Genomic DNA, 11250 nt, shown 5'->3' with positions numbered 1-11250 from the left:
ATCACTAGATCATATGGCAACTCTATTTTTAGATTTTTGAGGAATCTCCATACTGTTCTCCATAGTGGCTGCACCAACTTACATTCCCACCAACAGTGTAGGAGGAGGGTTCCCTTTTCTCCACACCAACTCCAGCATTTGTTATTTGTAGACATTTTAATGATAGCCATTCTGACTGGCGTGAGGTGGTGTCTCATTGTAGTCTTGACTTGCAATTCTCTAATAATTAGTGATGTTGAGCGTCTTTTCCTGTACCTGTTGGCCATCTGCATGTCTGAATCTTTTAGTTCCAAACTCAGGTAGAAAAGAGGCATTCCATTTATTGGGCCCACCAAATACCACAAAGTCTATGGGAACCAAGCTGGTGAGAGTTTTCAGTGACAGACTTTCCTTAAAATTGCTGCTCTTTTTTGATATTCATCTGTATAAGCTATTTGTATATTTTGGAAATTAATCTCTTGTGAATCACATCATTTGCAAATATTTCTGCCCAGTCTGTAGGTCATCTTTTTGTTTTGTTTATGTTTTCCTTTGCTGTGAAAAAGCTTGTAAGTTTGATTAGGACCCATTTCTTTATTCTTGCTTTTGTTTCTATTGCCTTGGGAGACTGACGTAAGAAAACACTGGTACGACTTATGTCAGAGAATGTTTTGCCTATGTTTTCTTCTAGGAGTTTTATGGTGTCATGTCTTATATTTAAGTCTTTAAGCCATTTTGAGTTAATTTTTGTGTATGATGTGAGGATGTGTTCTAACTTCATTGATTTACATGTAGCTGTTCAGCTTTCCCAACACCACTTGCTAAAGAGATTGTCTTTTTCCTATTGTATATTCTTGCCTCCTCTGTTGAAGATTAATTGACCTTAAGTGTGTGGATTTATTTCTGGGCTCTCTATTCTATTCCATTTATCCATATGTCTGTCTTTGTGCCAATACCACACTGTTTTGATTACTGTAGCTTTGTAGTATTGTCTGAAGTCTGGGAGGGTTATTCCTCGTGCTTTGTTCTTTTTCCTCAGGATTGCTTTAGCAGTTCTGGATCTTTTATGGTTCCATATAAATTTTAGGATTATTTGTTCTATTTCTGTGAAAAATGTCATGGGTAATTTGATAGGGATCACATTAAATCTGTAGATTGCTTTGGGTAGTATGGCCATTTTAGCAATACTAATTATTCCAATCCAAGAGCATGGGATATCTTCCCATTTCTTTGAATCATCTTCAATTTCCTTTGTTAATGTTTTATAGTTCTCAGCATGTAAGTCTTTCACCTCCTTGGTCAGGTTTATGCCTAAGTATTTTTTTATGTGATTTTAAAATGTATTGTTTTTTACATTCTCTTTCTGATATTTCATTGTTAGTGTAAAGAAATGCATCTGATTTCTGTATGTTAATCTTGTATCCCATTACCTTGCTGAATTTATCACTTCTATTAGTTTTTGTGTGAAGTCTTCAGGGCTTTCTATATGTAGTATCATGTCATCTGCATATAATGACAATTTTACCTCTTCCCTCACAACTTGGATACCTTTTATTTCTTTTTCTTGCCTGATTGCTGTGGCTGGGATATCCAATACTATGTTGAATAGAAGTGGTGAGAGTGGGCATCCTTGTCTTGTTCCAGATTTTAGCAGGAAGGCTTTTGGCTTTTCACCATTGAGTATTATATTGGCTGTGGGTTTGTCATAAATAGCTTCTATTATGTTGAGATATGTTCCCTCTATACCCACTTTGGCAAGCATTTTTTTTCATGAATGGATGTTGAATTTTATCAAAGGCTTTTTTCTGCATCTATTGAGATGATCATGTATGTGGTTTTTGTCTTTTCTTTTGTTGATGTGGTGTAACACACTGATTTACATATGTTGAACCATCATTGTGAACTTGGGATGAATCCAACTTGGTTGTGGTATACGATATTTTTTATGTGTTGTTGGATTCAGTTTGCTAATATTTTTTTTTTTTTGGTGTGAAATATTTTTTATTTTATTTTATTTTTTTCATTTGAAAATGTAAGTTCTATTTTTTTTTAATTTTTTGCTTTATAACAAATTTAATCAGTTATACATATACATATGTTTCCATATCCCCTCCCTTTTGCGTCTCCCTCCCACCCTCCCTATCCCACCCCTCCAGGCGGTCACAAAGCACCGAGCTGATCTCCCTGTGCTATGCGGCTGCTTCCCACTAGCTATCTACCTTACGTTTGGTAGTGTATATATGTCCATGCCGCTCTTTCACTTTGTCACAGCTTACCCTTCCCCCTCCCCATATCCTCAAGTCCATTCTCTAGTAGGTCTGTGTCTTTATTCCTGTCTTACCCCTATGTTCTTCATGACATTTTTTTCTTAAATTCCATATATATGTGTTAGCATACAGTATTTGTCTTTCTCTTTCTGACTTACTTCACTCTGTATGACAGACTCTAGGTCTATCCACCTCATTACAAATAGCTCAATTTCATTTCTTTTTATGGCTGAGTAATATTCCATTGTATATATGTGCCACATCTTCTTTATCCATTCATCCGATGATGGACACTTAGGTTGTTTCCATCTCCGGGCTATTGTAAATAGGGCTGCTATGAACATTTTGGTACATGTCTCTTTTTGAATTATGGTTTTCTCAGGGTATATGCCTAGTAGTGGGATTGCTGGGTCATATGGTCAGTTTGCTAATATTCTGTTGAGAATTTTTGCATCTATATTCATCAAAGATAATGGCCTGTAGTTTTCTTTTTTGGTGGTGTCTTTGTCTGGTTTTGGTATCAGGGTGATGGTGGCTTCATAGAATGTCTTTGGGAGTGTTCCCTCCTCTTCAGAAGCATGGTCCTAGACTTTTTTAAATACAAGCCAATTTTGATCAAGTTGTATTCTTCACAGAATATAATTCAAGATAAATTAGATCTGTACTTTCTTTCTTACATATGACAGCCTTAGGAGAAATATAGCACCCTATGAAACACTGACACAGCTGAACCCCCTGACTCAGTTTATATAGAGTGAGTTGCTAAGGCTTATAAATAACTGAAAACCTCACTAGATTTGTGAAGGTGCACAATGGAATCATTGTTAATCTCTTCTTCATGCACTGGAATACATTTAGAAATGATTTTTTAGAAATGAATGGAACAAAAGTGAAAATATGAGTGTTGCACTCGAGGCCTTGGTTCAGTGACTACATCTTATGACAGAAAAAAAATAACTTGTCAAGGGAGACCTAGAGTGAGAGACTGTGTTCCTGTCGTGGGAGCTGGGAAGAGCAAGCCTATATAGGTGTGTGTTAGGACCACATATGTAATTCCATACTAATGTTTACATCACGAAAAACACTCTGTTTCTTTACCTAAATAATCTTCCATCTAATGTAACCCTTACTTAACTGGAGAAAGCAATAAGTCCTTACAGACTTTAGGCCAAGTCCCAAGGCGAGTTTTGAGCCAGAATCAGCTAAGTGTTTGAGGGAAAACACTAAGTGTAATGGTGATGTAATGGCCTTCTCCCCAAAATATATTTGGATCTCAATGTTCTTCTCTAGGAGAGCCTCAAATGCACTTAAATATAAAGATGGGATTGTATATTATAATATTTGACCTAAACAACATAATGTACTTTTCTGTACCTGTCACAGAAAAGGAGAAGAAAGTTGACATGATCCACCACAGGCTTGCCACCCAGAGAAGTCTGCCTAGCTCCATGAAATCTTCAAGTCTTGCTTTACTTGCTATGGAAAAGTGAGAGGGCAAGAAAAAGTGAAAAGGAGCAACAGAAAACACCATGCAGAGCAAGAGCGCTATGCTTCCAGTTCTACTTTAGAGGAAGAAAAGGATTTGGGGGAGAAAATAGGAATTTTATTTTCATAGATCAGTTAAATGGTTTCTGAGTATTTTAAAGCACATACTATTTTTCTATCTTGGTTTGAAGTTCCCCTCACCAGTGCAGATCTTGAAATAAGGATTCCAGTGCAAGTAGTCTGTTGGGAAATGATCCCAGTAAGCACTGGTAGGGAAGTGGGCACATGCAACACCAAAGGAAATCAATGAAATCTACACTGTCAAGCCTTCTCAATTAGACGGTGGGCTATTTAGGTAAAGAGACTGAGTAATCTTCATGTTGTTGACATTAGAAAATGATAAAATATATGCTCTAATTCATTAACTGGTATGTTTAAATATATTGTATGTATTGTGCATTCAACATTTAATAGGCAGTTCACCTGTGTCAGAACCTGTTCTAAACCTCAGGTCTAACAATTCTTTGGCCAACAGCAAGGTCAGAAACCCTGATGCAATTATCCTAGAACATGGCATTCTTCCTAGACAGTGACCGCCACCTGAAGGCCATTCTACCATCTAAGACACTAATCATAGACCAACTTGCACATCTCAATCTAGAGCAGTCCCAGCTTAACACACGTATCCCCCTTTATTGCCTCAAGATATAACCCACCCTCACCTGTCTTCCACCAAAGGAAAACAGCATTGGTAATAGTCCTTCAGGACCTCTCAAATTTTTCTCTTCTGTGGCCTTGACTTATAAAAATAGCAGCAACCATTTGAGAATTTGCCACTGAAATACTGTTAAAAGCACCTATACGCATTAACTCATTCAATCCTAGCAATAATGCCTACAAGGCAAGAATGTTATTATTCTCATTTTACAGATGGGTAACTCGGGCAAAGACAGGTTACGTAACCAGCCCAAAGTCTCCCAGCTAGTTTCAGAGCTTGGATTTGAAGCCAGGCAATCTGGTTCTAGAACATATTTCTTAACGTCTAAGTTGCTGGAAACACTGCTGTTTTATTTCCAGCTGCCATATTGACAGTGGTTTAATTCTAAATATAAACTTCAGCATACATGAAAAACAAAATACAGAAAAATCTCAGTAACTGTGAAGAGGATTGGGCTGGATCAAAAGATTGAATTTGAGACTATTAATTACTTTGTTCTGATTTATAAAATATAGGTTAAGTTCTTTCAATTGCATAAAATGAATGAAACTGGCTAGTAAATAGAAATCCTTAGGAGATCTGTTTTAAGGACCAGATAAGAATGATTTATGCCCACTTTCACTTATATACCTATATTTATGGACATTACAACTACTGTATCCATGGATGAAAAAGATGTTTTGGATGCCACGGGCACACAAAGATGGGCACAAGGTGGCCCACTGTGTAACAAGAGGAAGGTTACACTGAAGTAGCAGCACCTGTTTTTTGTTGGGTCATTCATTATGGAGAAAATCTAAATCTCTGCTTTTTATCAAGTTACTTTTGAAACCCCATAGTCAGCTAGGCAAATAACCAGGAGCGACCAATCTAAATATGGGGTATGCTGCCAGGTCCCAGGCTAAGCTCAGCTTTCTACTATCTCCTCTATTAGAGAGAGCTTTGGATATAAGCAAGAGGGGCTTCAAATCATGGTTTCACCACTTACTGGATCTGTATCTGTTTTCTTATTTTTGAAATGGGGATAATGACAAAACTGGCCTTATAGTGTTACTGTAAAGATTAAGTGAGCTGGTAAGGATAAAGCATTCAAAGCAGTGCCTGGCACATGGCATGTGCCCAGTAAGTGGTAATGTTTAATGACTGTCATTATGTAACACTGATAGAGTGGTCAAATGTCCAAGCTCTAAAATCAGACTGTCTGGGGTGTAATCACGGGTCTGCCACTTTCTATGTTAGGTAATTTACTTAAACTCATTGAGCCTCAGTTTCTGAGCCTCAGTTTCCTCACCTGAAAAATAAGTTTTATAATAGTGATTATAAAGGTGAAAGAAGAAAGACAGGTGAATTGACTAATATAATACCTGGCACCATAAAGGTGCCATTTTTTCCTAACTTTAGTTTCTTGTCTCCCTTCACCTCAACATGGCAATTATATTTGGCCATCTACCCTCACACCTCTCACTCCCAAATTCAGTAAAATGGATGCATACTTCTGGGGCATTTGCAGGATTGATATGGAACAATTTGGGGAGTGAATATCTTAGACCAGTGGATGGATTTCCAAATTCTACCATAGAGAAACAATGTTGCATAGTGCTAAAAGCATTGAATCAGGGACCACACAGGCTGGATTTCTATCTTGGCTCTGTTACTGTATAACCATGAACAAGTTATTTAATCTGTGCCTCGGTTTTTTCAACTGTAAAATGGGGATAAAAAAAATAATACCTACAAGGATCATAAGAGACTACTATTAACAATCATATGCCAACAGGTTGGATAATCTAGAAAAAATGGATAAATTCCTGGGGATATACACCTTGCCAAGACTGAATCAGGAAGGAATAGAAACATGAATAGGCCAGTAACAGGTAAGGAAATTGAATCAGTATTGAAAATTCCAGCACCAGATGATTTCACTGGTAAATTCTACCAAACATTTAAATAAGAATTAACACCAATCCTTCTCAAACTCTTCCCAAAAATTAAAGAGGAGGGACTCTCTCAAACTCATTTTACGAGGCCAGTATTACCCTGATACCAAAACCAAATAAGGATAATACAAGAAAAGAAAACTACAGACCAATATCCCTGATGAATAGAGATGCAAAAATTCTCAACAAAATAGTATCAAACCGAGTTCAACAGCACATTGAAAGGATCAGACGTATGATCAAGTGGGATTTATCCTTGGGATGCAAGGATGGTTTGACATATGCAAATCAATAAATATGATAAACCACATTAATAGAATAAAAGATAAAAATCACATGACCATCTTAATAGATGCATAAAAAGTACTTGTCAAAATACAACATCTTTTCATGATATAAACTCTCAACAATTTGAATATAGAAGGAATATACCTTAAAATAAAGGCCATATATGACAAGCCCACTGCTAACATCATACTCAATGGTGAAAGGTTGAAAGCTTTTCCTTCAGCATCAGGAACAAGACAAGAGTGCCCACTCTCACCTCTCTTATTCAACATAGTACTAAAAGTTCTAGCTAGAGAAGTCAATCCGATAAGAGAAAAAATAGGTATCCAAATTGGAAAGAAAGAAGTAAAATTGTCTTCAGTCTTCATTTGTAGATGATATGATATTATATAGAGAAAATTTAAAGACTCAATCAAAAAACTGTTAGAACTGATCAATGAATTTGGTAAAGTTACAGGATAGAAAAAATCAACATACAGAAATCAGTTGCATTTATATACACTAACAATGAAATACCTAAAAATGAAATAAAGAAAATAATTTCATTTACAACAGCAATAAAATCAATAAAACTGTTAGGAATAAATTTAACCAAGGAGATGAAAGATCTGTACACTGAAAACTATAAGATTCTGATGAAAGAAACTGAAGAAGACACAAACAATAGATAGCCCATGTTCACGAATCAGAAGAATGAATATTGTTAGAATGTCCATACTACCCAAAGCCATCTATAGATTCAAGGTGATCACTATCAAAATTCCAATGGCATTTTTCACAAAAATAGGAAAAAAATCCTAAAATTTGTATGGAACCACGAAAGACCCTGTATGGCTGAAGCAATCCTGGGAAAGAAGAAAAAAGCATCACACTTCCTGATTTCAAACTATACTACAAAGTTTAGTAATCAAAACAGTATTGTACTGGCATAAAAATAGACATACAGGTTAACAGAACAGAATCAAGCCAGAAATAATCCTCCCCGTTTACAGTCAACTAATATTTGACAAGAAAGCCAAGAATACTCAATGCGGAAAGGATAGTCTCTTCAATAAATGGTGCTCGGAAAAGTGGATAACCACATGCATAAAAATGAAATTGGACTCCTATTTTATACCACTCACAAAAATTAACTTGAAATGCATTACAGACTTAAATGTAAGACCTGAAACTGTAAAACTCTTAGAATAAAATACGGGGGAAAGCTCTCTGACATAGGTTTTGGCAATGATTTTTTGGATGTGATAGTGAAAAGCACAAGTAACAAAGGTGAAAATAAATGTGTGATGACATTAAACCTAAAAGTTTCTGCACAGCAAAAGAAACAATCAGCAAGGTGAAAAGGCAACTTCCAGAATGGGAGAAAATATTTGCAAACCATATGTCATATAAGGGGTTAATATCCAAAATATATAAAGAACTTATACAACTCAAAACAACAAAATCTGATTTTTAAAAATGGGCAAAGGAATTGAATAGACATTTTCCCAAAGACATAAAAATGTTCAACAGACAGATGAAAGGGTGCTCAACATCACTAATCATCAGGGAAATGCAAATCAAAACCACGATGAGATATCACCTAACACCTGTTAGAATGATTGTCATCAAAAAGTCAAGAGATAACAATTGTTTGGGAGGAGATGGAGAAAAGGGAACCCTTGTGCACCATTGGTGGGAATCTAAATTGGTACTATGGAAAATAGTATGGAGGTTTCTCAAAAAATTAAAAATAGAACTAACATATGATCCAGCAATTCCACTTCTGGTATACATCCAAAGGAAATGAAAACAGGATATCAAAGAGATATCTGCACCTCCCTATTTATTGCAGCATTATTCACAATAGTCAAGATATGGAAAAAAACCTGTATCCATTAACAGATGAATGGATAAAGAGGATATGATATGTGATGGAATATTATTCAGCCATGAGAAGAAATGAAATTCTGCCATTTATGATAACATGGATAGTTCTTGAGGGCATTATGCTAAGTGAAATAAGTCAGACAGAGAAAGACAAATACTGTATGGTATCACTTACATGTGGAATCTTAAAAAGCCAAACTCATAGAAACAGAGTAGAATGGTGGTACCATGCGCTTAGGTTTGGGGGAAATGGGGAGAGGTTAAACAATGGGTACAAACTTCTAGTTATAAGATAAATAAGTTCTGGAAATTTAATGCACAGCATTGTGATTATAGATAACAGTACTGTACTATATACTTGAAAGTTGCTAAGAGAATAGATCTTAAACGTTCTCACCACAAAAAAGAAATGGTAGGGCTTCCCTGGTGGCGCAGTGGTTGAGAATCTGCCTGCTAATGCAGGGGACACGGGTTCGAGCCCTGGTCTGGGAGGATCCCATATGCCGTGGAACAACTAGGTCCGTGAGCCACAACTACTGAGCCTACACGTCTGGAGCCTGTGCTCTGCAACAAGAGAGGCCACGATAGTGAGAGGCCCGCACACTGCAATGAAGAGTGGCCCCCACTTGCCGCAAGTAGAGAAAGCCCTCGCACAGAAACGAAGACCCAACACAGCAAAAATAAATAAATAAACTCCTACCTCCAACATCTTCTAAAAAAAAAAACGAAAAGAAATGGTAATTACATGATGTGATGGAGGTGTTAGCTAATCCTATGTTGGTAATCATGTTGCAATATATAAATGTATTGAATAGACAAGTTGTATACCTTAAAGTTACACAATGTTATATGTCAATTATATCTCAACAAAGCTGGAAAAAATAAAGAATTGGCAAAGCAAATAAACAAATCCTACATCATAGAGTTGTTGTAAGGTAAGGATTAAATAAGTTAATACATGTGAAATGCTTAGTACAACACTTGGAACACACTAAGTGTTAGCCATTGTTATTACTTTAGAATAGGCTGTGACACTGACTATTATGAAATAAAAGACAGTCATTGTGATTGGCTGATTCACAGACTGTAAACCTGAGTATGATTCACACATGGTTATCTCCCATCCAAAGGTATTCTGTGGCTAAAGCCATTATGAATTAGGTCCTGCAGAACGGCAAGGGAGGACAGAATTAAGGTAAAATACTTGGATTTTTTGCCAAAAGATCCAAATTTGAGGCCCGGTCTGTTGCCTAGTAGTCGTGCAGCCTTGTGAAACTCACTTACCTTCACTAAGTCTTAATTTATCCAACCAAAAAATGGGCACTAAAAGTCCTATGTTACAAGCTTTTTGTGAAGACCGTAATAGAAATTGAAGAAAAGTGCTTGGCAAATTATTAAGTACTATGCAAATAAAATGTCTTTTTCTCATCACAGTTGTTGCGATTGTAGTTGCTATTTTACAAATATGCATGTCCACACTCTGCTCAATTGTCAAATGGGCTTTTGCCTTGGGGCTTTGTAGGACCATCTGCTTAGATCTGGAAGGTCGGGGATCTGGACCTGGGGTGGTCAGAACTGATTGAAACTCCAAGGCCCCTGATTGAACTTGGTGCCAGTGTCCTAACAATTGCACTCGCACTTAAACTTGGGTGGTTGTGAATATAGGTAGGGTCACTAATCAACCAGGTGGCTACCCACTGCCCGGAACGTGGGCAATTAAGTACAAGGGCCATTTTCATCCAGAGGGTTTGCTATTTCATAGCCAATTACCCAGGCAGCTTCACCCCACTTTGAACTTTGTGGGAAGTAAGGGCAGCATATGCATCTGCAGCCTCAATAGCTTCCCTGTAGCTCCTGCCATCAACCCTATTCATCTTTTTCTAAAGGAGCGTCAGCATCCACCTGCCTTTCAGTATTTAACTCCTTCATTTAGAAAGAAGCAGCAGGAAATTTGAACCAAGAGCTATTTTTATCTTTATAATGGCAAAAGCAATTTTAACACTATATCCACGTCGTAATCTGCATTTCTGCAATCTGCTATATTTTAAAATATCAAAATCAAGAATGAATGCATTCTTCTCAGACACTCACATGGCTCCCTAATGCAATTTTTTCCTAATTAGAATGGTGCTCAGTTAAGAGTAAGACACTTAATGTTCTTAAGTCTCTAAAGCAAATGGAAATTTTACTGAAGGCCAGTTGTACTCAGCTTTACCAAAGAAAATGCAGCTTTATGGTATGAGCTTATTTGTAAAGAGACTTTATTATTAAAATGCACCAATTAGGCCTATGGCATTAAAGGAGTCCTGAGGTAGAGGCTTATGCATGTATATGCTCATCCAAAGACACACAGGGACACACACACACACACACACACACACACACACGAGACGGTTAGCTAGTGGTTCCTCTCCCTGTACCCAGCCCACCTCCTAAGGTGCTGATCCTGCAAGGGAAGAGGGAGGGATGTGGAGTAAGTGTGTAAATAACATGTGTTCTCTATTCCTATTGGTGGAATTGGAACTCTCTGATCACCCCTGCACTTTTGTCACTCCTCAGTCCCTTCCCTTATATTTTTTAATACACTGAATCCTTCCCATATACTTAAAGCAAAGAGAGCTCTACCTCTCTATCACCCCATCACTATTCTTAGGAGTAGACTTCCCAGGCCCTTTGCAGACTAGAAATGGCTCTCAAAAGAGACAAG

Source organism: Mesoplodon mirus (genome assembly GCF_964341445.2).
Source record: "Mesoplodon mirus genome assembly, chromosome: X".
Lineage (NCBI taxonomy): Eukaryota > Metazoa > Chordata > Mammalia > Artiodactyla > Ziphiidae > Mesoplodon > Mesoplodon mirus.
Note: the sequence above shows the minus strand (reverse complement) of the source record.